We start from the raw sequence: 27,856 nt of genomic DNA, 5'->3' as shown, positions 1-27,856 counted from the left end.
TAGTAATTCCACTTGCAGCTCCAAGACCTATTCTTCCGATTTGACCTTCTGAAAATCAGGGAATCCCTTGAATCACTGGTGATCGTGAAGATTATGTCTTCTGCATGACCTCCTTTACCATTAAAAATCAGGAGCCAATTGTAAATGGAGGTTCAAGAATAAATCTAGAATAGGTCTTTTAATAACAGCAGTCACCTAAAACTGCCATAACGAGAAGGACCAGAAAAGACCACCTCTATTTTTTTTTTATTTAAGCATTTGTTCTTGTTTGTAGGAGATCTTGTTGATCTGAAATCCCTTCGGCCATCTAATCTGCTGACCTGATCAAAATCAAAATTCATGTTGCTGACACTGCCTAAGAGCTGGGGTGATAAAAACTGAAGCGTAAATGGTACAGGGAGTTCCCTGCCCACAGGTGCCTCTCAGAGGAAGCAAAGCCAGCAGCCAGCTGGGCATTTGGTTTCCTCTCAGGACTGGTTGTTTCCTGCTGTTGCTTGATCAGGAATCCTCTGACCAATATTCAAAGCTTTGTCTGTTTGCTTGGAGTCACTGTGGCCAGCCCAGACTCCTTTCTCCCACTCCCTTTTAATAATCAAAAAATTCTTTAACTGGTGGTGCCTGGCCTGTGACACTCCTCACACTTTTGCAAGGACAAAGAGCTACTTCTGCAGCCACATCTGGTCTCTAAAACCTTTTCAGTGACTCCTATATTGTTTCCCTGTTGGCCATCATGGACAGAGCTGAGAACAATGGGTGTGATGGAACAGCATTTGGGAAAACAGATCTTGTTCATGCAGGCAAAAAGCAGAATTTTTCTGCCTGGAACACCTTGGTGATTGAAGCAGGAGCCTAAACTCAAGTGATCTTAAAGGACTATGCAATTTTGAAAGGGATTTCAATCAACTCAGGCTAATTCCTCTGATCTTCTTCAATTGAAAGTACCTGGTTTAATTCCTGTGAACAGGATCCAAGATCTCTTGTATGAAGAAAGGGTCTTGGGAGGAAAGAAAGGGAATTAAAATCTGAAATTTTCATATAACCTTATATCATTAGAAATCCCCATAGAGACAATTATTCCAGCAAGAATGACATTTACATGAGAGCAATGATCCTACAGTACTTTTTTCTCATAGTCACTCCTGGATTCTGCTTGGGCTGATTCTTGTTTGTGAGCTCAGGAATGTCAGAGATGAGAGAAGAACCCTGCACACGTTGTCCACTACCCCATGCACACTGTTTTCAGGTTTGCCAGCAAACCTCTTGAGCTTTGTGTTGGTTTGTTCTTATTAGCTGTTTGCTCTTGTATCTCTTAGTGCCTTAAAACTATGTAGGCTAAAGGTCTAAATACTCAGATTGGTTTAAGCATCCTTGATTTGCTGGTTGTTTTATTGCAGCTTCAGCTGTGAGAGCATTACAGGAGAAACGTGTTGGCAGCCCATCAGGCTTGTGGGGCTGTACCTTGTAATGTCAGCACTGCCATTGGTTCTGCAAACCCAAACGGCCTCGTCAAGAACATTTCTGACAAGAAAAATCACCGACACAGACATCGTTGATACGTTTAGAATTTAACATCTTGTCCCTTGGACGTAGTGCCTGAGGCTTAAAACACAAACAAATCAGCCCTTCATTAGGAGATGCTTATGTGCTAAATCCTTCTTTTCCTTGGCTTTGACAAACATCAATAAACATCTTGGCAATAAAGTGCAAGAGATTACATGTTATATATGGGCGGCAAGCATCTAATGCAGCAGAGGGAGGGACCATATCTGCTCCTGATGAAAGCAGAATGCTAAGTATTATGCAATTAGTCATGTGAAATGCATCCAGCAGCAGCCTAATGGTCAAACTAATGCTGATGCGCTGGGCTGTCTTGTCAGGGCTTTGAAAGCACAAATTCAGTCAGTGCATAAATTGGTGGGCAGATGTTATACTTTGACTGGGTCATCTTTCTGAGAGACGATCTTCTCATTTTACTACTCCTTCGCTGCCCTCTTCCCTTGTTCCAGCCATTCATGACTCAGGCAGATAAAAGATTTGTTGAAACCAGCAAATGCTTATTTGAGAAAAAATAGTGAATTGAAAGTAATGTCTTATTTTTACATCCTGCAGTTGTCCCTGTAGGGACAGTAATTGCTGTTGATTTGAGTGGCTAATGTATATGTTTAGAGTGATTTTTTTATTTTTTCACATTACAAGTAGGACATCACTTACACTTAAGCTGCTTGTCATACCTTTCAGACCAATAAAACTCCCACAGATGAAAGCTTGCCTCATGTAAAAGAACTGTTGAAAAAGTGTTTCTATGGACATAAAATCTGACATGATGATAATCTGAAACTGCTCACTCCCCAAGGATGACAAAACTCTAACAACTTCAAAGCAAAGAAAGAATTGCCAGAGGGGAAATTGTAATTAAAATTAGATAACCTGTATGAAAAGCATCCAATTTGTAGTCTATAAAAGCATTTTAGAAGCACAGTTCTTCAGCCCCAGGACCATAGCTGTAACAATTACCTCAAGACTTTCACAGTGGAATCAAAACATGTTAATTTGTTAATGAGTCAGTATGTAGCAGTAAGGAGAAAACTCCAATGAAGGAATACAAACATAAATATTGTATTTCTGATTTTAAGACAATACACTGTTTAAGGCAATGCTTTGATTCCTGTGAAAGTTCCCCATCCCTTCCTGAGAAAGTGGTTTTGAACCCATGAATGGACCATTTCCACCCTTGATTTTAGCCTAAAGGCCAAGAAGTGGGTCATTAAGCCTTTCACGTGGTGTGGTTTCATCTCAAGCAGTTTCTGCAGGAATACAGAACTGTAATCCCTATGCCTGCCTGGGGGCAGTGGTCACCCCACACACTCTCTCCCTGCTGAGAGCCCTTGAGCCATCTCTGAGCTCCCCCACCACACAACTTTTAAGTAATGAAGTATGAGAAATAAGCAAAGCAACCACTCTTAGCTGTGCTCTGAGGAAAGTAATGGCCTTGCTTGACTTATCCACCTGCCTGGAGTGGGGAGGCAGTGGATGGACAAAAGATTATATTGAGTATTTCTGGCCTGACAGTCTGGGAGATCTCAAAAAGCAAAGAGGAACCTTGGACTCAGCTGAGAAGGCAGATTTCTTCTTGTTTCCCCACTTCCCAGCAGAGTTTTTCATCCACCCTGTGTTTTGTAGCAGCTAATCCATAAATCTGGCACTTCTCCAAAGTGACTGTACCGTACTGGCTGCTCCCCCAGCAGGGCAGAGTTGGAGGTTTCCCTGTTACTGTGCCAACACAGAGCAGCAAAAACATTATTTTCAGGTAATTATTGTATGCCTCAGATTAGGAGAGGATTAAGCAATTCTTTGAGAGTTTGGGTTGTTGTGAAGTGGGAGGGCAGAACTGCAATAGGGAGAAGTAAGCAACTGAAAGAAAAGTGCAAACAGAAATATGAAAAGGAAGAAGAAAGGGGGCAAGAGGGGTGGGAAGTTGAAGAGGTGGAAGTGAGGAAAGGAAAAATTGCATATAAGGAGGAAAACTGAAGTAGTGGAAAAGTCAGAAAACTCCTGGCATTTACATGAATGGGGACTTGGCAATACAAAACAACTTGAGCTTCAGGTCAAATAAATCTTATTTCTTTCTTTGTCCATTGCACTGCTGAAATCATCCTTAAAATAAGAAGAGTTCAAGACCTGATGGAATCAGTGTTGTCAAGTACTGCAGAATTCAGGGAAGTTTTAAGGCCAAAATAGCCCTTTCTCTCACTTGGCAAGTGCACCATCACTACATGTGGGAAAACCCTGGTGGCATTTCAATACGGAGAACGTCTCCTCATGTGGCATGTTGGTAGCCCAAAGGAAATTTTGTAGTGTGAAGGCAGGATGGCTTACCTGGGAATTAGGGACTCTGAGAGAACAAACTGATCTATCAATGCCCAAAATCTTCTGAGTCTCTTTCATACTATTTGTTGCCGAGCCCTTTTCCTTTTCTATGGTCAGTAAAATTTGGGATGCAAAGACACATCCATAACCACCTGCATGTCACTCATCTTCGGTCTTTCTAGGTCCATCCTTTAGGTCAAATCCTGGTTGCTGCTCTATCCTCATTCAGCAGCTTGTAATTTTGGTTTCTGAATGAGCCACAAAGCACCATACATGGTGTTCACACACCCTACATCATTGCAAGTGACAGCAGTAAAGGTGTCACCATAATCCTCTCCCTTCAGTAAGGAACTGACAGACTAGAGAGCTTGAGAGAAGAAGAGCTTGGAGGGAAAAGTAGGAATAGCCAGGGTGTAATAGTGTCTGAATCTCATAATTAGCCCTTTGATCTAGGATTAATATTTAAAAAAAAGGGCTAAATGTACAAGGTTACTTCCCAAGTGAGCAGTTTCATTACCTTTGGTAGCTTCTCAATATGATAATAATCAGAAGGACTAGATTTGATCTTTTCCAGTTGAGACAATAGGGACAAGATAAGTGTTATCTCTGCCTTCCTCCATGTGACCTGGTAATCCAATGTGTTGTACCTGACAGCTGGGCAAAGCCACACATCTTCCTCAAGGCCCTTACACATGGCCTATGCTTGCAAGCACTGATCATGATAAAATATCCATTTTATCATTTTTGCTTAAGGCAAAAATATATTCTGGTGATCTATGTAAATGCATGGAGTTATCTCATGCTGGTCTCTATTTATGGGAGCAGTGGCTCCAGGTATTGCTATTATTAGCTCTGTTATGAATGCTGGGTTTGCTTTGTTGCAACACTTCTCATTTAATCAAACATCCCAAGGCACTTGGAGAAAAAGTTGTTCCATATCAGTAGTGCCAGATGTAAGTAAATATTCTTTTGCCTTTACCTGCATAGGCCTAGAGCTCAGCAGGTCTGGATCCCATTTTTAGTTGTTGTAAAGGCTTTCTGTGTTGAAAGAAAGGTTTGCAAAGGGTTAAAACTTTTGAGAGAATAGAGAGATGGTGAAGCAAAGTAGCAAACTGCCAGGTTTAATGCCTTTCTGAATCTTGTTATATAAGGAAGAGGCTTTGTGCCTTCCATGAGGTCCTCCCACATTGTCAGGCTGTGAGTGATTCAGGGCAGAATCTTTGCATGCCTGAAACTTAAATATCCTGGTGAAGACTTTCATTCAGGAAACAGGGACAGCAATGCCTACCTGCTTCAAAGAATGCAATTGTAATTCTGCCTATCCAGGGACAAATGTGTCTTCTTTGTTTATTTTTTTGTTACTCTGCTCTGACCTGGACAGAGGTATTCCACTGGGAATTATCAGCCTTCCCACTGCTCCACATAAAATGTGGAGGGTCGTACCAATCCCCTGAATCACTCACTCAGCAGCATTGTTTGGGTTTGGTTGGGGATGTTTCTCAGATTCAAGCTGAGGCTGGTTTGATGTTGTGCTCTTCAAAGTTTTTCGCCACCCAGCCCTTCTGTGGCTCTGTGGAGTTGGCACTGGAGCCTTGTGCTGCGTCGGAGCTTTCACAACAGCAGCCAAACAAATTCATCTTTTCCAAAGATGCAACATGGAGGACTATTGGGCCTTCTATTTTTATGGCAATGGTTTTGCTTTATTTCACACTTGGATTCTAAGGCTTCATTCTGTGCCCTTTGCCTTGGATACTGAATAACTCCTTAAGTGCTGAAGCTACACTGCTTCCTAACTGTAGATCCTACAAACCAGGGAAATATGCTAGTCTAGAATTTTCTGTCAACAAATCTAAACTGACCTGCAGCCTCACCTTTCCTTTGCAGGTCAGACCACAGTTCCAAACCTTTTAATTAAGGTAAAGAAATAGAACCATGGACCTGCCTCATGTCCCAGACCATTCATGTTACACGACATCAATAGTGGGACTGGTGGGATTAGACAGCAATGATAAATAGAACTGAGTTCTTGGGGACTTCAAGTTGGACATCAGGAAGAATTTCTTCACTGAAGGGGTGGTCAGGCGTTGGAAAGGGCTGCCCAGGGAGGTGGTGGAGTTACCATTCCTGAAGGTGTCCAAGAAACAGCTTGACATGGTGCTCTGGTTTAGTTGGCATGACATTGTTTGGTCAAAGGTTGGACTCAATGATCTTGGAGGTCTTTTCCAATCTTAGTGATTCTATGATTTTATGATTCTTTTATGATGGGGTTCATTTGAAAACACTCATTAACCACAGAGACTTTCTCAGATGAACAAAAAGGTGCATTACATCAGACCTTCCTCACACCTGGTCATATAGTTGAACTACATCCCTGCTATGATTGTAACAGACTCTCCCTATTAAGCACAAAACAGACCCAGAATTAATTCCTACCTGACTGTGACATTTCCTCCTTCACAAGCTCGAGTTATCTCTGACTCCAAACAATCACTGCACAAGTCTTTACACAAGTACTTTCATTCGTATTTACAGTGGGTGTGGAAGAAAATAAAAGTGTTGGGTGACTCTTATTCCACTAAGTGAGAGCAAGACAGCTTTCTCCTTTTCTTAGCCATGGCAGGGATTCTAATTTAAAATTAGTTGCTAATTATATTTTGTAACTAACAAACTAACACGTGATGCAGCCCAAGTCCACTGTCAGCTGAAGGCAGGAGACTGCTGCATTGCCTGTGGGCCACAATGCTACTTGAGGGGGAGCTAAAAGAAGAAAGTTGCTTTAATTCTGAGCTTGCTCATGGCCTGGACAATGTGGAGCACCATTAGTGGGAAGTTTGGCTCCTTACTCCACAGCAGGTCATCCCTGCAACAGGGATGTGAAAAAGAGGAAGCAGTGTAATGCCAGGAGAGGTCTAGCAATCCTCACAGCTCTCCAAATGGGCATCCCTTCAAAACAGCACCAGGGGTCACCTGAACCTTTTCACTCCCAACCCACCCCCTCCCTTTGGTCTCCAGGGGCAGCTGGAATTGCTCTTCCTGGTGACTCAAGCAGTACAAACTGACAGAATCTTTCCCCTTGTGAATCACCAGAAATGGAAAATAATTGTCAAATTAAAGATACAATCAGTCTGCAAGCAGCAAAACTTTGTCAGCACAAGAATAAGACATTCTCCTTAATCCTGTCCTTGCTGAAAGAAGTTTATTCAAGTATTTATCTAACCTTGTATGTAACCAGGAAATCCAGCTGAGCTAATCACTTTCTGCCAAAGAAGTATTTGGGTGCTCTCCTGCCATGACATTTCTGAGTGATTCTGTACACTGTGGCCACTCTTATAATGGTTTAGTCACACGCAGAGACACACATTTTTCAATGATGTTTCCTTCAGAAAATCAAAGAGTGTTGTCATCAGAGAAGACATAAGAAAACGTGTATTATTTGTAGAGGTGATGCCTCAATTTTTCTTCTCCTGTCCAAGTTCATGCCATTTCATTCTGTATTTTACATCTTCAACGTGCACTAATGCTTTTTCTTCTGAGATTTCAAACAAGAGGCTCCTTTTTTTTGTGCCATAACACACAAGAGTTTGATGATTTTGTTACCTATGGAGGTATCTAACCTCAGAAATAACACCGCAATGTGTTTCTCTTATTGTAAATAGCAAGATATTGTCTCTACACAGACACATATGTGCTACCACACCCAGTTTGCGATGAGCTTATGGGTAGAAAGACATAAGAGAGAATGAAGAAGTCAAACTTTTCACTGAGTTGAAATGATACAGCTAACAGCAATCCTGGGAACACTGATTTGTAGTAATTCTGGGCAGAAACTCTCACACTAAAAGTCTCAAGGACAGTTGCTCAGGGAACTTCCACCCCCAGGTCTGTAACACCAAAGAGGGCACCACATGCCTCAGTTTCTCTGCAGGAAATGTGGTCTTTGAACTGACTTCATTCAAGGCCTCTGGGTAAAGAGTGCTGGATGAGCAGTGAACATCTGCTCCCAGTGCTTGGGTACTCTCCTACCATGGCAGGGCAATGGCAGCAAAACCAACCTCAAGTAGCCCTTGGATTTCGCCACCTCATCCCCCCTCTGCCTGTGTACACAGGTTAAGATCATGAAAAGAGAATTTAAAAAAAATAAATAGAAAAAGGCAGACATTTGAAATGCATCTCCCTCCTTGTCCCTTGGAAGAATTTTTCAATAAAAAGAATTGTAAAATAATAGCTGCCACCACCTCCTCCATTGTCCCCTTCAAATCACCACCATGCTGTCACACTGTCCCTGACCCAGCCTGGAGCCACCCATCCCAAGTGGCACAGAGCTGCTTTGGTGTCCCCTTAGACACCAGCAGAGAGCCCTCCACACACTTAGCACCTTCCAGGATCAGGCCTCCAGTTAGAAAGTCATGCAGATGTGGCCACAGCCAAATATGAACCATCTGAATATGCTTCAACTGGGCACATTGTCTTCAGAGCAGGCCCTGGAAGAATTTAAACCAAGTGTGTGATCTGAGCACTCTGAAATGAACTCCAAATGAAACTGGAGTTAGGTCTCCTTAGCAGGGAGTGCAGGATCAGATTGTTAGTTTTAATAAAGTGTGGCCAGTGTTTTAATAAAGTGTGGCTAGTATATTATCCAACATGCTTTTACAATTACCGAGGAACAAGGACAGGAACTTCATTAACACTTTACAGGGGAAAGAAAACTGTGCTACAGGCAAGTGATATATTGCTATTGTGACTGTAGGTGTCCTGCATTTAAGAAAACAAGGAAAAAAATCTGGGGAAGGGAGCAATTACACTGTCAGCAAATGTGTTTGTGTTAGCAATGAACTATTCCCTTCCAAGTCCCACAGCTGCCGAGAGCCTGCATCGCAACATGGCAAATTTCTAGGACAGAAGGTGACTCCATAAACACAGCAAGAGCTGTAATGTGAGAGACAAAACTCCTGAAGGGGGGGTGGGGGGGAAGCACATGCAGAATCATTTACAAAATGTGTTTTCCAGGCGGCTGCAACAACCCTGGGCAGGGTTACACTCACTGCTCTTAAAGAAGAGGGGAGCTGCTTTGATAGAGCACAGGTGAGGTGTATCTTGTGAGCTGCGTGTCAGGCAGGATTAACTCCTTGGCAAATTATCAAAGCCAACTGATAGCAAAACAAGTTGGGACTCTCCTACAGTGGCAGTTTAAAACTAGGTGTAACTTCACCTAAAACAAATGAATACAGCGGGGGTGTAAGGGGACTACCTAACTAATTAACCCCTTCATTAACTCCCAGGTAGATTACAGTGTTTTGTGGAAATCAAGGAGGTCTCAGGAAACTTAAGATGGTGTTGGGTAAGTTAAAGTGAAATTCAATTACTGGGAGAATTCTTTCTGTGGGGTTTGGGAATTCAGTAAAGGGTGTTTAAAGGAAAGAAGGAGGAGACCATGAGGTGAAATGCTTTGTTGGGTCTTCGTGTTTTGCTGCTCAGCTTTGCACTGATTCCCACATTGCAGGAGCCAGCTCACAGTAAAACACACACAGTGTTCCTCAGAGTAGGGAAAGGCAGCTCAGCAGCTTAGTTTGGAAAGAGGAGTTCTAAGTATCTGTTGATACCACCTGTTGAATTGTCACAGAGTTTTGAGACAGACTTTAGACTGTTTTGAATTAGAACAGCTGAGGCACTGTAGGAGAAATGCACATGTGAGGAATTACTAATGTCTCTGATTAGTCAGTACAGGAGGTATCTACAGTGCCTGTAACAGCACAGATCATGATGCACAGGCTCAGAAATGGTGCCCTTTATGTTTTCTAGTAATTTTCTAATTTTTGCATCAACATGCATCAGGAAATACAGTTGTCTATGTTCCCAGGGAACACAGGGCTCCACTTGGCATCCTGGCCAGCCCAACGGGATCATGCAGTTTATGGAAACTCAGAGAGTAACCAGTTTTGTACCACTACTTATGGGAAAAGCAGGCATGCAAAGTGGGCTGTTGGGCTGAAAATGTGGCTTGTAAGGGATAATGAAAGAGATGGAGGCAATTAAAGAGGGGAAAAGTGACAATCTGACAACATGCTCAATTAATGTAATCAGATTTTACATTCACTAGTAAATCAAAGCATGGTAGGAATGATATGAACATTTTAATATTAAAAACTATTCCCATATTATGCAAAGTCAGGGAATTCCAGTAAATTTCTGTGTGTTGCCAGTCATTAACTGATTTAGGATAGACCTTGTTGAGTAATTATGTTTAATAAGAGCTTGTCCATACAAGCTGCTATCAGATGTCATTTTATACAGTTTCAAGTCAGATATAATGAGCGAGATGCACATATTAACTTTCTGTAATACTGTACTGGCTTTTTATGGGAGAAAGGTGGGAAAATTCTAAATCCATTATTGTGTGGCTTCCTTTCAGACAGTTGTATTTGATCTAATTTGATTTATTGCTGCACATTTTGAATAAGCAGAAATGTCTCGAGGGGAAAAAAGAGACTTGTTACAGTAAATGTTTGCATTAATGTATTTTCACCTGCTTGCTTGGTGGGCTCCATAGTTGCCTGTATTCATTACTGTTTCGGAGTCTTCTGGATTGAAAAACCTACTCTCTATCTTCTTGCTCTCTCCTGTAGGGATGTAATGAGTTCCCCACACCCTCCACAAGAGAGGATTGTGTAACTAATCCATGCTGGCATAACAATGTCTTCACCTAGATGACTAACATTGCCAAACAGAAATGCAGGACAAAGGCTTATGTCTATTTTCATGAGTAAAGCACAACTGTAACTCAAAGACAGTTTTTTCCAGGTGGTCCTGAAAGAGAAATGTCTTGAACCTTATAGAGAAGTAAGTTCAGAAGTTCGTAGTTCCATTTCCCTTTAGAGAAGTGTATAAAAGCTTGGGTGTTAATATCACTTGAAGGCACAAAACCACAAACAGTTTTCTTAATTGCTTAAGGGCTTCTGGGTCCCCAGTGCAACTCAGCTCAGTCTTTAATGTACTGCCACTGTTTTTCTTCAGCAGTGAGACATGGGCAGATGAAGCAGTGACTTTTCTATCACAGTCTTTCTAAGACAGACACACACAGTTAAAAAAGCAGAAGGAAATGCATAAACATCTGTGCATCTGAACCACCCACGCTGCAGCGTGAGACTCAAGATTCTTCTGCAGTTTAAGCATAGAATTAGAAAGTGAGTCTTCTTTGGGCTGACTTTTGTCACTGACTTTTTGGGTGATTGTAGGAGAAGGCCGTATCTTTGCAATGAATTGTTGCATAAATCCTTGCTCCAGCAGCAGTTTGCTTTTAGGAATTTATCTGCACTTCACAGACTGCCGGGCCCTGCCAGCCAGGCCAAGGTAGAGCAATACCATGATTTCATAGGATCATAGAATCACTAAGGTAGGAAAAGACTTCCAAGATCATCAAGTCCAACCTTTAAGTCACTGTAGGTGACTTGTCTCTGCATCTGCACCTGTGTGTCATGTGTCAGACCATGAACTGTCTCGATACCAGCTGGACAACAGGTCATGTGTTCCAGCTTTTGAGTGATTCCCACCATTTCCTATGTTGGGTATTGATTGGCTCCTTCTCAATCTCCCCTTTAAACAGCATCACTGATGGGCACTGTATCTGCTGCTGGGAAACAGGGCAAGTCACCTGAGTTCTCCTGAAAGCATGGAAAGGGACAGAACACACATCTCTGCACCTGAACACAATAATGAAAACACTCAGAGCAAACCCATCCCTTCCTTAGGTTTAAGTTCAAACAAGGCTTTCCTGCCTTATCTAACTCTAAGTCTTACTCACTGGCATTGCAAAAACTTGTTATGGTTTTATTTGGCATCACCTCTCCACGTGTTTCTGCGTATGGATTGCAGTGACATGTGTTTGCCTTGCTGAGGGAAATTTCAGACACAAACACGTTTTGATTCACAGTGTGAATTTATTGTTGTCTACAAATGTTTTCTGGGTTTGTTGTGATGCTGATCTGCTTGAGCCCTGACTTTGCTCTGTAGGTTTACTTGCATGGGGCTCCTTTCCTCAAACAACAGTGCAGCCTCTGTGTATGCAACACACAAACAACTCTGCTGTGGTTGTTGCTGATGGTCTGAAGAAATAGCTCCTGAAATAAGTGTTGGTCAGGGAGGTAATTTGCACTGCTGACACTGACTTGGATATTTCAGTTGTGTTTGTTATTCACTATGAAATCTTTATGATGGAATAAAAGTAGAATTTACATAAAACTAGAGGAATAGGCATTTATTTCAACATAAGAGGTAGGGGAGGACATGTAGAAGGCCATGTACACTCATGTTCTCTTGCCATGTTTCCTAAGGTTTCCATTGAAATTTCTCCTGTTACAGCATAAGGTTATGGTGTATTTCAGTATATCTGTAGAATGCTCTGAACGAGAACACCTCCAAGTCTGTGGGAACTTCAGATTTCAATCTCCATCTAGATGTGAAGTGCAATTTTCTCAACTGCATTTGCATTCCGAGATATACAAAACACGGAGCACACAAACGTTTGGTGTTCAGAGGAGTCTGTGTCGTTTGCATTCCCATCTCCAGCGGCTGCACGTGCCGTCCCCGCCCTGAACAGGGGCTGGGCTGCTCCTGTTGGGGTGACAGCGCTCCCAAACCAACCAGCCTGCTTTTTCTCACATGTATACTCATTACAGAATTTCTCTTATTCCCTGGGTTATAATCCCTCCCTGGGGGGCCAATGCCTTGTGCGCAAAATTAATTTCGTTTGGCCACAGAAACAACCTGTGCCTTCAGCATCTACCACAGTGGAAAAGCCATCTAAGGCAAAGCTCCTTCATTTATAAGTAGAAAACATCTCACACCATGCTGGAGTGGAGGTCATTACTGAGCTAAACTCTATCGATCCTTGTTTTAGAACAGAACAGTTTGCTTTTTTCCCCTCTTTGAGAAGCCTTTTGAGGCTTGATCTGCCTTTATTGACTGAGCTGACCAATGTGCAGGAGGGACAAGCTGGATGTGCTCAGATTTGGAAATGGACTAAAGGCAAGTCAACATCTGGCATCTCCTCTGCATCATTCTTTACAAAGGGAATGAAAATTTTCCACATTTCCTTGGTTTTTTTTCAGTCATTCTTTCCTTTCTTCTCTCTCTACCTCTCATTTCTTTCCTTTTAGACAGATAGTTATATCTGGCATTTTAAGAGGCAATTTTTTTTTCAGCAACACAAATATTTTGCAGAAGGACCTGCCTTTTCTTTTTCCTGAAAACTTTGCTTTTCATGGAAAAAGTGAAAATTAGAACAGTTCAGTTGAAAATAAAAATAATATTCAGGCAAAAAACCTGTGATCTTTCAGTGTAACTGAAATGTTTGAAGAATTGAAATTTCTGCAGAGGAAGGAGGGAAAAAACCAAATGTATTTTCACTGTTTCTAGTAATTCCAGTATTTCACCTTAAGGGGGAAGTTGGGTTTGTTGGTTTTCCCACAGCCGTTGCCATTTGAGTCCTCTTACCCTTTCTCTTTTGATTGTTTTTCCCACAGTTTAAATGAGATTTTAATATTTCTTATCTTCCTCCCCTCTTTCTTTCTGAAGCACCCAAATTTCACTGTCATTTTGCTGTTCATGAAAGGAGAGGGGAAGGAAGGGAGTCACACAGACGAAAAGTATGATTTTAAACAATGGTAACAGAAATCAAAAATCTGGCACTGATTTTATTTTTTTATAACATTTCTGAAAAAAAAAATAAAATTTTTCCGTCTTTCAAAACTTAATAGGCTCTGCTTGAGCGTTTCTTAGATGGCGTGTGGATTCAAGGGCTTCACATTTCATCAGCATCCTTAATGAGCTTGAGGAGCCTCTAATAAATCTCAGCTCTTTTAATGAATTCTTTAGCTCTTAACTGCTTCAGATAGAGATTGACGAGTGTAACCGGTAGCACGAAATCTTGGCAGGCAATAAGACGAAGAGCCCCATCCTTTCCCTCTGGCATCCCATCTGAATTTCTGCAGCAGAGATAACCAAGAATCTGTCACTGCTATGAAGTTTGTGAAATTTAATTAGGAAACTAATAAAACAGCTCTCATACAGGACTGCAGTTACCAAGGAGATCTGATGTGTTGTTTAAGAGCTTCTCCCAATGGAGTGGGATGGAGTGTGTTGCAGATCTGTTATTTGAGTAAAGAGTTTAAGATTGACCACTTCTCTTTTGTAAAACACTTTCTAATAGGGTTAATACTTTACTAAGAGGCATATTTGCACTACTTGAATGACCATTATGACTATTGAATGACTATTTATACACCATTGATGAGCAGAGGCTGCTGTTTTATATTTAAACACCACTCACTTTGAAGAGATGTGGGCTTTTGTTTTCTTTTTCTTCATTTCTGTTCTTGGTCATATTCTCAGTCAAAAAGGGCTCATTTTCCAGTTCTAACTCCAGTGCTCTGGAAATCGTCTCCTGGCAAAATTAGAGTTTTTCTCTTTGGGCTTTTCAGAGGTAATATCAGTGATGAGTTGTCTCACCAGTAGTGGAGGAGCCATAAGAGTACAATCAGATCAGATTCATCACTGTGGGTCTTTCTGCAGGATCTGCTCCTGAGCAAATACTGGACATGTTATGTCCAGACCAACTCTTTTCAGCTCAGTGGAGGTTTTGGTACTAATTTCCATGAAGGGAGTTTCACTTTAGTGCAATTAGTTTCAATATGTCTTATAGGTAGTAGACTAGGTTTTAATCTGGTGGTGTATTCTAGAAAGCTTAGTCATGTCAGCTAATCCACAAGTAGATACAGGATACAGCTGGTCTTAGAATTCACCAAAAAAATGGGTTCATTTTACCTTGAGAACTTTTGTGATTTCAGTTATTTTTCCCTTACCACAGCAGAAAACCACTCATTTTTGTATTCATCTTTAGATTTTTTTTGGTGATAAGTCTACTTATATTTGAAGATTAAAAGCTGCTTCAAATAAAGAACGTTTCTTCAGTACTTAAAAATGTCAAAGAAAGCTTCTTTGACCATTTCAAACCCATTGTTTTTAGGAGAATAATTGAGATTAAAAATTCTACTGAAGCCAAACCACCCCTCCTAACTATATCTGTTTTGGCATAGCAACATATTCCAGCAATACAAAGAAACCACATTAAAAAGTATTGACCAATTCTACTTAATATTTATTGCCCTTTGATAACTGAGGAGAATAGGAAAATCTCAGCAAGGCGCCATGAGAAGGATTTCTTGGAGAGCAGTTTTACTGAGAAAATCGTGGCCCCTTTAGGAATTTCTCAGCTGAAGACCTGCCCTTTTGGCCCCTCAGTAAATGACATCAAGAACTTTTTTGCCCTTCCTGGAAGGTCCTGGTAAGGACATTGTATTGTTCCAGGCTGTAGATGTCACAGGGAGCTGAGAGGGGTCAGTGGTGTCCCCAGATTGTTTGGGTTGCAGTAGGCTGCTGAGAGGGTGGTGCATGTGCTTGTGCAATAGAATGATTGTTGAAGCCTTCCAGTGACAAAGATGTTAAATTGATTTATTATTGACACAAAGCATGTTCAATAATAACACAACAATGATGAATCCTCACTTTCTGCTGAAAGGCAGCAGCCCATGGCCTGTGGCAGGCAGATGGCTGAACTTGTAAGACGCATTCTACAGACTTTGGCTCAATAAAGTCAAAATGTTTGTGCTTTAAAAACAATGAGAGAGATCTTTAGTGTCCTTCCAGCTCTCCAGAATAACGTACTGCATTTTCACAACAGCTCATAGCTTTGACCTAATGACTGATAAGAGGTTTCTCAGCTGCAGTGTGTTTGTGGTACAGAAAGTATCTTTGTCTCGTTGCAGCAAGGGAGGTGGGACTGGGCTTTGTGGTTGGATCTCTTGGATCTTCTGTCTTGCAAAAGTGTCAAGTGAGTCATATTACCTTGATGAACAAGAGTAACCTTGTTGAGGTGCTGTGAGCAGCACCTGAGTAATGACCATGGCACTGAAATTCTACGAGGTAACAAGTCCCCCTGAGCCAAGAAGTTCATGAAGTTATACCTCTCAGACAAACCTTGTGCTGACCTGATGACAGTGTTTGACCAACACGTGATTAAGACTTTCTCATGGTTAGGAAGGAATTGCATGAAATTAAATTATATCCCTGCAGGCTGAAATGCTCTTGGGAATGTTATTTGATTATGGAGCTTACTGGCTCTCAGTTATGGGTTCAAATACAGCTTTATTAACTCTTACTGAAAAATTACTTCTCCAAGTTATACCTTGTGGCTGCTGAAAGGGTTCTGATGCAATTGGGATGTCCATAATATGACTTAAAGTCATCTTTGTTCCAAGGAATATTGGGTGTTCCATAAAGAACCAAGAATGAATGTGGATGTGCCACAGGCATCATTTACAAGCGGAACATCTCAGTGAGGATGGAGTTAAATTTCCATCCCCATGGTGTAATTACTGAGTGTAATGGGCTGTTTGTAATTATGATGATATTAAACCTGATAAATTTCTGGACCAGATCCTCTTCTCGTTTATAGTGCTATGAACCAGGAGACTGTGAGAGGAGATCTTGGCCAAAGAGAGATCTTCAGATAAACCTCAGGCTAAACAAGATTGAAATCTTCCACACCCATGATACCCCTCCAAACATCTCTTTTTATTCTTCAGTTAAAGGCCAGGTATATTTATGGTGCAAACTATATTAACATTATCACTATTAATTAAGTATGTTCTGAAGTTTTTAATCTCAACCTCTCTGGGAGCACTACAATAATTTACATACCAAAACAGTGGTGTTGGAAAAGTTTCCATTTGTTTTCCATCTTTTCTAAGAAATTTTTAAACATTGGCTATTTTCCCGGGAGACCATGTCCTCAAGGAAGTATATCCTGACCAGCACCCCTTTCCAACTACGCTAATTAAGGTGTTCCTACATGAGTCATGGGGACTTTCCTCCTCTTTCATAAGATATGAGTGATGCTCTCAGGAGAATAAATAAATAAATTAATCCAAACAGTGTTACTAATGGGCTGCAAGCATGATAGCCCATAAATTCACCTGATTTTAGCTGATACAGGCAGAACCATGTGAGGGCTAGACTGTCAGGTGATCTGAACAGCTTAATTCCCCTGCTTTGCTGGTGAGTTGTCCTTTTATACATTCAATGCATAAAGCAAAGAGATGACATCAGTAAATCTGGTATAGCAACGTGGCTTAGGATATAAACCATTTTAAACACCAACCAGATTTAAAAGCAAAATGAAATGGTATTTATGGAAAAAAATTATCAGAAGAAAAATCTAAATAAGCAAAACCTTATTTATTTGCAATGCATAATTTTGGCAGTTTTATTTATAACAAAACTTTAGTTCTCTTAGAGATAAAAGCTGTTATACAGTATGTTTTCTTAGTGACTATCTCACAATCATTCTTAATTTTATTTGCTTAACTCCTGTAACTATTCTTAGCACATACAAAGTGATGAGAAAATCTTGATTGCCAAGTGTAATTTCTCTAAATTACTGTTCTCATAACACAAGCTCTGAAGAAGAAATGAAAATAGGAAGCTCTCCTGCAGCAGGCCTCTCTATTCCTAAACCCTCCTTTCAATTAAAAAAATAGAATAAATTCCAACTTTTGTACATTCCGTACACTGTGTACATGACCAGCAATGTTGAAAAAAGTTAACAGTTCAGTTAGTGGTGTCACAAAAGCATGATGACAAAAAAATTGATCTGTGCCAAGGAGAATTAAGTTTCCAAAAGTTTTTGTTACAAAGGAAGGGGAAAAAGCTGTGGAGGGATGAGGTTTATACTCTTTTGTGGAGAAGGCAATAGAAGATGACATCATAGCAAGAAGTACCAACACTGCTATACTGACTCTGGATTCCTGTGGTTTTCCCATAATCAGAACTTCTCCACACAGCTGTGGCTCCAGTTCAGAGTAGAACTGAAAATGAACGGCCTCCAAAGATGAACTTTATGCTCAAGGGTGCAGGAATATCACAGAAGTAGCTGATGTTGCAAAATTTTTGTTATTTGGAACTACAAAATCACAAGATTTTGCCATTTCTACTGCACACTCCACTTGTGGTGTTTTGATGCAGCTTCAAGGTAGAAAGTCCTCACTATCTCAGAGAGAGGGGCAGCAACGTTTTAGTCGTTATAATATTTTTTATTTCCCCAGCTCCCTAAAGAATTATCCTATTGCTCCTTATCCCTCAGGATTGCTCTTTTGAATTCTTTTCTATTCTCCCAGGCTTGTGTAGGAGTTGATGTGACTCATGTTGTAGAGTTGCTGCATCACACCAGTGCACCAAGGTAGCTGAGAAGTCACTTTATAATTTTCATTTGGACCTAAGCATGGGCTCATACCAGGTCCAGACCTCATGGGGAAGGGAAACAGTTCTGGAGTGACATGTCCCATGTCCTGGGATGTAGTCCCCTCCCAGAGGAGGAGGGCTGCACATACTCCTCCTCCATCCTGGCAGGACTGAGTGTCCTCCTCGGGCAACACAGCACAGGTTTGTCCCTTGCAATGCACAGTTCAGACTTTTCAGCACTGTCACCACAAACTGCTATCAAATTCTTGGCATTTAGGAAGAATTCCTGCCTGGGAAGCAGTGCTACCTGCAGGAATAGCAGGAATGGGACGGTCCTGTGTGCGCTTCAGACAGTCTTCGGCCAAAAGAGGATTGGGCACAACAGAGCAGGAATTGGTCCTGCCAAGTATGAGAATGGTTTGGGTTTGTTTATTCTGTGCCATTCGAGTTTATCTCCAGCCTGTGCTAGACTGTGGCATGATCTGAACTGTTGTCTGTGTTAAGGAGGGAAGGCATGAGCAGAGCCCATAACTAAAGCCCCTTGTCCTCCTTCCCCCTCCCTGCCTGGAGCTGAGGAGGGCAGGGCAAGAGGCAGCACCTGCCTCCTGCCTGAGGGAGCCCTTGGCCAGCAAAACCATCCCAGGCAGCAGGCAGGGGTGTCCTAGGAAATGGTTATTTCTCCTCCTTCCACTTGAGGAGTTACATGACCCAGACATGGACCAGGGCAGCTGCAAGAGGGAAAGGACTTTGTTCCTTGCCTCCCTTTGACCTGGCAATTCACATCGTCCTTCTGTTTTCACACAAAAGGGTATTTGGTAATTTTCTATCCTATAACAATGAGTTTGGTATTTCTGTAGTGATGCATATTGTTATAATCTCTCTGCTTTGTTTCCTCAACATATTTTTTTATTAAAAAGTCTTTCCAGCCTTAAATAAGTACAGAATAAGTGTGGTCATTATGGGAACATGAGAGGCCTGATTATCTGACCATCAAAGCCTATGCTGTAAACAGGATACTAGTAAACAGGAACTGAACCCCATATGGAGAGTTTGTGGTTTTCTTCAGCCTCTGTTTGTTATGTCTTACATCCTGTTAATTATAGAAAAAGAGCTGGAAAGTTGGAAATAATCTTTTCTCCAGATTATTTCCAGCTTCCCTCCGATAGAACAAAATCCAGTATAATACTGTCTTACCTTGCTTCCTTCAGATGTAAAGCATTAAGACAATTCATTCCAAGGGGATCACTTTTCAAGAGGATTATAAGCAGATTTTTTTCCCATTTAATTAAAAATGAAAATTTAGATCTTAGCATCTTTTTCAGGGAATCAGTGTATTCTTTTGAGTTTGTTTGAGAACTTCTGATACCTTTTTAAAAGAGTTTGTATGACTGGTATAATTCACATATGAGTACCTGGGTTCTTAGAATGAAGATTTTGTTGCACTAAAAGCAGTGGCAGCATTTAAAGCCATAGTTCTAAAGTTATCTGTGTTGTTAGGTATCTTTTCTAGCCTATGGGCATGGCTGCTTTAGCTACAGCAGATTATCCATGAAATCTCCAGAGAGGTTTCTCCAGAGTTGGCCAAAGCAGTGGGCAGAGTAGAGAGCTATGCCTGTGTTCCCACTGCCTGTTCTTGACCTTTCATTTGCATGAATGATTGCCCATCTTTCCAGCATAGCTCAGTCCCTGCTTCCAGTGCCAACAAACTGATTCAGAAGTGAAATACTGGAAAGTGTTTATCTCTGGAGTTTTACATTTTGAGGTACAATCCCCCATTTTCTTAAGAACCTGCACTGGAGTTTGAGTGCCTGATGGAGCCACATTAGAGGATTGGTGTTGAGGGAATCGTGCTTTGTTTAGACCTATTTTTACCAGATTAGGCTTTGGTTTTGCAAAACAAAAATCTGTTTGGTTCAAGGTCCCGCGTTAGTTGTGACGAGCGGAAAGTACCAACCGCTGCTTATGTTTCTTAGACAGCCCTGAACCAGAGACCACAAATAAATCTCCTGTTATGTTATTTTTCAACTCTCTACTCTCAGTGCTGTTTCTTTAAGCCTCTCTCTGATGCCAACCATCTGCTCCAAATTGCTGTGTTGCTCTTGAGTTCTGAAAGGCCAAGTCTGTGCACTTCACCCCCACCAGCAAACTCGGTGTCCTGGCTCAGGCTGATTCCCTCCTCTGCAAAGCTCCCATTGCTCTCATCCTCATGGACAGCAGTGGGAACAGCTCTTCTGCCTTGTATCCTCCAGGCTCAAGGCTTTGCAACACCTCCAGTCCTGGGGCTGCCACTAGGGCAGGAATATAATGTCAGGATTATGGGATCACCAGAAAGAATTAAAGAAATGCCAAGAGAATTGGCTGCCTTACGAACAGTAAGGCTTGGATGCTATAAAAATGCTCAATTCTGGCGTAACTCTGCTCCCATTAAACTTAAGGAATAAAATTCCTCCCAACTTTACTAGGAGCAGAGTGTGGCTAATGCTGAGAGCTTTTGAAATCCCACTGTATAGCTGCACCCACTTCATGTATCCATTTTAATGACATGATTAATAAAATACCAATGGAGCTCCAAACAGTTCTGTGTTCATTTTCCAAAGCAGTTTGACTCATCCGTAATCATAACCAGACTTCCAATTACACTGGATTTTAATTGTTCTCCTTGAAGGATAATTACTAGTACTCTGAAAAAAATTACTATGAGTAGCTGGTGATGAGTAGGAATAGGCATCCTAACTTCTCTGAGTCTGTTCTGTCATTTGAGTTACGAGGAATGTAATTGGATATGTGACACCCAGACAGAGAGTGGTTTCCAGGATCTGAGAGGGCTCTGTTTCAGTCAATGTGTTAATTTGGGTTCCATCTTCTCATTTGTTCTGCTTTGATCTATCATTTCATAAAGCCAAAGCACCAGATTATTAAGTGTGTGTGCTTGATTTATGTGCAAGACTGCATTTGCATGCACATTAATATTTTTAAAGTTTTGGTCCAAATTTCTGCAAGCCATGGTATGGAGTAATCCGAGCTGTGATTTCACACTGCGTGGCAACAACTGGTGGGAATAAAATTATCCTGTGATTTGGCCATATTCACATACCAGGAGCTATTTTCCATTTGGAAATTCTGAATATTGCCAGTTGAAATATATCTGTAAGCAAGCTGCAAAGCGAGGCGTTCCATGGGCTGAAGGTCATGGCACAGTAATTTCATGCTTAATATATAGACTATCAAGAATATGACATTAAAATCTGAGCAAGTGAGACTCATTTTGGTTTTTGCCTCAGAATGGACAACCAGGGACTCTACTGACTGGGAGAACAGTTAGGATTGAATTTTCTGCAGTGCTGCCCAGGAGGTTGGACTTGTGATGGTTCACAGTGCAGGTCTGGTTTTTGGCATGGTTGTATTTGTGCTCCCTTTGTTAAAGTGCCATTGCCAGGACTCTGCTAACATTTATCTGTAAGCACAGATTATAAAAGTGTAAGGAGGGTGTCATTGTGACACATTGGGTCTTTATACTTTCAGGGCTCTGGAAAGTTGAAGATTTGTTTTTAATCTGACACTTAGCCCAAAGGAATCAGCAGAGCTGCTGAAATCCAGAAATTTCTCTATTTCTTTAATACTTTCTTTTTAATAGTTGTGTACAATCCCTCAAGACATAAAGTATACAGTAATGTAAATATAATCATCTAATCCTTAAAGTTTTATTATAGTAATTATTTGTATTAGATGAGTATTGTTTTAATAATACTCTTTTTCTTCAAAGTACTCCACAAAACCCATATTATAATTCTGCTATTAAAAAAATTTCCAGTGGGAAATACTGACCCTTAGAAATTTGCAATTTTGCTTGTAAGATATCTGTTCCAGTGATACTTTCACCCATCATAGTGAAATTTAGGAAAGATTCAAGATAAAAAAAGATCTGCCAAAGAGATCTCAACCACTAGAGGTGGTTGGAGTTCTCTTGTTCAACCTCTGACCACAGCCTTCAGCTGACACTGTGGGACTTGGCACGCTGTAAAGTAAGTTGCCCCCTGAACTATCAGATAAGCTGGACCTGATCTGCTCTGGTTGGAAATATTTGTTCTCTGCTAGAATTAAAAGCTCTGCTTGAGTTAGTTTGATTTCTGGTTGACTGGTTGGCTCCAGAGCTGCTGATTTATTTTTTTCTGTGACGTATCATCACTGATGTGGCTTTGCATGTTACGAGGGAGCCATTTGTGCAGCCTGAAGATCTTTGCATTTCCTGGAGGCAATCAATGGCTGGGTTTGCCTCCCAGTGTCCAAGATATTACTCACTGGACGTATCACCTTAAGTATGAACATTCTGATCCCCATTCTCTGATGCTTGATGGTGTGGGTCTCCCACAGAGGAATGTGCTTGTCCTGCTGGTTCATGGCCAGGCTCATCAGTGAGTCTGACTTGTGAAGGTCCATGGCTTGCTCAGAGTGACCAAACATTATCAGATCTGGGTTCAAATCCAGAAGTAGATGGTTTTGTGAGTTACCCTCTCACTTTGAAGCCATTCCTTCCCCTCCATTTTGTTTCTCCTTCATAGATGTGTAGCAAAATTTTGCCTCCTTTTAACTTGTCAGAATAATCTAATCCAGACATTTCTGCTTTAAATTACAGCCCTTTCCAACTCACAAACTTTCAGAACTGGCTTTCCTTTTAATCCCTTTTTATTTATTTATTTGTATATATCTTGTCTTGGCAAATTATGTTGCTTCATGTCATCTGAAACGATGTGGTATAAAATTAAAAGAAAAGCCACTTTGTAATGTATCAAAATGTTATTCAAAAAACCCCCCAAAATGTTTGTCATTTATTTTGCTCACAAGTAATCCCAAGTGGCAGCGCACTGTGAGGTTTTCTGTGAATGCATTTACAATAGGAGCCAACCACACATTTCACTGAATCAACAGGCTTGTCTCAAGATATTTATGACATGAGTGTTCAGACTTCTGTTTAGTCAGCCCTTCCCAGGGGAGACAACATTTTTGATAGAGCCTAAAGGAATTAAGCACATGTTGTCAAAAGGGTCTTTGAAACCCCTGAAAAATCACTGAAAACTCAGCTTTGATGGCTAAGTTGCTTGGGGTCTTTCTTGCAATTACTGTGCTGAGTACCTAATTCCCACTGCAAAAAGGATGGGAATGCAACACTCCCAACAGCTGGAGCCAGTGGCAGCGCAGCAATCCTCACCATTGCCAGCAGAGACACAACAGTGACGAGCCCATTTTGTCACAGGCACTGAGAAACTACCACTAGCTCTGGATGTGTCACCTATAAAAACATCATTGTCTGTCTTCAGAGCTTAAACGCTGACTTTGTGGCAGTCCCAGGGAGGACGCTGCCCTCCTCCTCACCCAGGGAAGGCTGTTGCCTCTGAGCTGGCTCACTGCTGCTGCAGCTCCACATTAGTTAACGAGCTCCTCGTTATCCCCATAATTTTTGCAGTCCAAGTTAACCCCAGAGCAGACAGCAGTTTTCCCTGTGTTTGGGGCTTCATCCACAGAATCCCATCAAACTCCAAAGAGGAAAAGCAGAGACAAATTCCACAGTAGGTGTGAGGGCAGAGTAGACCAAAGGATGAGGCCAATGCCAACCTTCACCCCAGTTCCTCCTCTCACCTCTTTGAGTGTCATCTGAACCATTTTTCCAGCTAGAGCCAGGCTACTTCATCATGTCCTCAGTATGAAAAAATTTGCAAAGGGGGCAACCTTTGATCCCTAAAAGCTTTCAGGAGTGTTAATTCCATGTCTGGAATATTGTCACGAAGTGACTGAATTCCAGCGCGTAGAAGAGCACAGGCGGCACTCGGGGGGTGAGCTCAGCCTGTTCCAAGCTGGGCCATGTGGGGCAGGGCATTTCTTGCTAGGCTTTGTGTTCAAGCTTTTATGATGCTTTTAATATGAGAGACTCTTATCATGGCTCATTTACTTCCATGCTTGTGGTTTTGCCACTTGGGAGCAATTACAGGATTCTCTGATTTACGCTAAGGGAAGAGCTGACATTTCAGATGGTGAATTATGTGGCTGGTTTTTGGTGGACCTTGGTTGGTATTGAGCTGAAAGATGTTAAGGTACTTTTGTCCCATTAAGATAGTGTTTACCTTGTGTGTGGCCTTGGTGTACTTTATTACCTACACTCCTGAACTTTTTGAAAAGGAAATATTGATAGAAATTTGAACACAAGCTGTTGATGATTTGCCTTTGCTAAAATAAAGGCAGGCTCTTAATTAAGATCCACTATGTTTTTTTCCAGTGTGTTTTTTTGTTTATTATTTGCTTTGATTTTCCAGAATGTCTGTGCTCTAAGCATTTCATTTTGTTTCTTTTTTTGTCCCACCAGTATTGATGTCACTTGGAGATCTGATCGTCAACATCATAAAAACAGTGCTAGGAAAAACCACAAAATATTGCACAAGGTCCAGAAGGACTGAAAGTTGAAGGATTTCTTACAAGAAATATATTGTTTTCACTGGTGAGTAGGTGGAGCCATTTTATTTTTACTGATTACTGTCTAGAACAACTCAAGTTGCTGTGACTGGAATTTTGATGCCATGGATCATTTTTCTGAAACAATCTGACAGCAGCAGGGTTTTTCCCCAGGGCCCTTGTTGTAAATTATATATGTTTCTTAGTCCATTATTAATTAAAACCAGTTTTCTTTCATTTAAACAATGTAAGTTCTTGAGGTGGGAAGAGGATTTCTTTGACTGATGACTGTTCATAAATTGGGAGTAGAAATAGTTTGCATCTTCTGAAGTTGAATACGTAAATCTGGCAAAACATGTATTGTAAAGTCTGAAATTGGGCAAAACTCTGTGGAGCCTGGAGGCTCAGATGAAGTTTGGAGTGGTGGTCAAAAGAGTCCTAAAATGAGCTGAAGGCGAGAATTATAAGGAGAAAAAAAAAAGTAAAAAAAAATGTTTGTCCTCCTCTCAAGCATTTGAAGGCATTCAAAATTGTACCCCAAGTGGAACATTAAATTCAGCCTCAAATATGGGGACTTCAGGCCAGAATTTGCAATCCCTTTGTAGCATTTTCTGATGGAGGGAGCGTGACAGGTGAGAGCAGCTCTGTCCTGCCTGGGGCTGACCTGGAAAGTCAGGGAGTAGGAGGTGCTTTCTCCAAGCTCCCTCCTCTTTCTCACCCGTTTTCACAGAAGAAACACTGATCAGGTGTAGAACAGCTTCACAACAAGTTTTCTTTCCTCGTCAATTCTTTTTCTCTGAAAAAATAGTGAACAGACAGGCAGGCTCCTCTTCCCCTACATATTTGCTGATTTCAGACAAAGAACACTCCTGGAAGAATTAATTCAATTAAGTGAGAACAGTATTTTTATCTGATGTATCCAGATTTCTAAATGGAGCTTTTTGGGTTGTTAAACTTCTGCCATCTTAACCTCTTCAGGACAGGGAGAAATATGTATTCCAAAAGAGGAATATTTGACCCACTGGACACAGTCCCAAACCATTACACAGTGGACAGGGCAGGCTACCCCACAAGAAATTTGTACATTTATGACTTTCCACACTGTGTCTCACTTTGATAATAGTTTTCTCCCAAATTTATATAATCCAGGGAAGAAAGGAAAAGTATTAGGGGTGGGCTTCTTTTTTGGTTCTGTGGTCTCCAGAGATGAAAACAAATGTTTCTTTTTCAAGACATTCAACCTTACCCTTACTCTAAGTGTATGCCTCACAGTCATTGATTTGAAGTTCTGTTCCTTAGAATAGTTCTTACAAATCACAGGGAAATCTCTCTCTCCTTTGATTTTTTTTTTAATTCTTAGAGAGGAAAACTGATTCCAAAACTCCCCCAGGATCGATGTGGGCTGGTGGGTTTCCTACAACATTGACCTGAACTGGGAAGTGCCAGAGGAGAGATGCAGTGGGTAACTGTGTGTCCTTAAGGTGTGGGATTCCCAGAGAAGCAGAGCACTGAGTTCTGGGAGTGTGCATATGATGGTCTCAAACCTGTTCTGCTGGGCTTGCTCCATGGGCTCTCTGAACAAACAAGAGATTAGAGGGCACAGGAGCTTGATCTGCCTCTACTTTCTCTTTATAGTAAATAAATAAATCAAACGATAAAGTGACCACAGCAAAACATGTTACAAAAATTCAGACTTATTTAAGTAAAGAATGGATAACTAGTTCAAGACTGGGGTGGGAGAGGAGCAGAAGGCAGTGTAGTGATATCCCCTGGATGACAAAGATACATTCTAATCATACTTCTTAACACCCTTTCTAAAAGGCAAAGTGGAGTCAGTCTTTGCTGCCTGACATCCTACCGTCAAAGCAGGGACATTTGATTTCCACCAAAGGAACTCAGAAGTACAAAGGGGATTTCTTAATACAGGATTTTTAAGAGGATTTCTTCAAAACACATCACTGTTTAAAAGTGAGAATCTGGACTTTATGCCCTGGTGTTTTGTGGGGCAGCAGCAGGAACACTGGGCTCCTGGAGGGGGCAGTGAGAGGTGGACCTGCAGCTCCTCCAGGCTCTCCCACTCTTCACCAGCCTTGGCTTAGTCTTTCCTTGACTTAGTTTCATCCACATATTTATGCCAGACAAGCTTTAAAAGAGCAAAGCAGAAAGTCTGTTGTTTGTGTTTAATCCAGAACAGTTTTACCAGGTATCCTCTTTGTGCTTATCCTAAAACTCTATAAAACATCCTGTCAGTTGCAGAATATATACAAATAACATACACTCGTGGGGCTTAAGAGGATGAAATCCAGATGGAAGGTTTTCTTCTCAACAGAAAACGTGGGCCAAGCCTTAATGTGCTGCAGACTGGCACGGCTGCCCAAGGACAATGCCAGTTTGCTGTAGGAGAGCCCAGACACACTTTCCTACACGTTTTCCTGCTCAGGCTTCTTTTCTGCTGCCTGAGCTCCATCCACAGCATGAATCTATCACAGTTACCTGCCATAGCCGCAGTGAGCTCAGAGAAACTGTGCTTTTCCTTCACCCAAACGTGGTTCTGGGGATGTGAGTTGGGGCAGCAGCATGAACAGAACTTGTTTATCCCCTGGGCTGTGCAGCCAGCAGCTGCTTCTGTTAGGATGATTTGCATATGGCCTTGGCACAGTTTGGAGTAAATCAACTGTTCTTCATGGGTGGGGACAGAAAATCCATCTCCTTTGGACTTGCAGTCATTGCTGTAACAGTAAAGCTGCATTTGGGATGCAAGGAAAAGATTGACCGAAAATGATGATCTTTTAAAATTAGGGGGTTTTAAGAAATTAAAGCTGGAAAATAAGGGGTGAGAGAAGATGAGCAAAGAATACCTGTGTATTCACAGGCATCTAAATACAAACCTCTTCTGTCTTTGGATGCTGATCTCTGCCTCTCTCCATCCTTCCATGTCCCCTTGGCAACAGGGCAGCGTAAGCCTGGAGAAGCAACACATCTAGCAGTTACTGTCAATCTTGGTAATTCATGTCACACAACTTGAATGGCTTCTTACTTTGCCATGTAATATCTGATTTCTGTGTCAGAATGTGTTGGTCAAAGCAGAAAAGGGGTACTGGGACAAATGCATGGTGGGTGTTGGGTGTCCGACCCTTTTGAGTCAGTTTGGCAAAATTTTTTAGGTTCTTGTCTTTGGATTCAGTGAGAGTTTGACACCTACAGAGTAACCAGGTATTTAAGCACCATCGAGTGTGTGGTCATTCTGTTTTGGGAA

The 27,856-nt window shown here is 41.4% G+C and overlaps 1 protein-coding gene across 1 annotated transcript in view; it reads left to right on the top strand.

Annotated features, from left to right (window-relative positions):
* Positions 1 to 12,728: 12,728 nt before the first annotated feature.
* The window catches only part of SPO11 (SPO11 initiator of meiotic double strand breaks), a 136,348-nt gene continuing 121,220 nt past the window's right edge, over positions 12,729 to 27,856 (top strand). The window contains exons 1-2 of the mRNA XM_071572569.1: positions 12,729 to 12,888; positions 24,515 to 24,646. The gene's annotated coding sequence lies outside the window, so the exon portion shown is untranslated. The remainder of the gene's footprint in view (positions 12,889 to 24,514; positions 24,647 to 27,856) is intronic.

This window comes from Pithys albifrons, chromosome 18, assembly GCF_047495875.1.
Source record: "Pithys albifrons albifrons isolate INPA30051 chromosome 18, PitAlb_v1, whole genome shotgun sequence".
Classification (NCBI taxonomy): Eukaryota; Metazoa; Chordata; class Aves; order Passeriformes; family Thamnophilidae; genus Pithys; species Pithys albifrons.
This window is presented reverse-complemented; position numbering and strand designations above follow the sequence as displayed.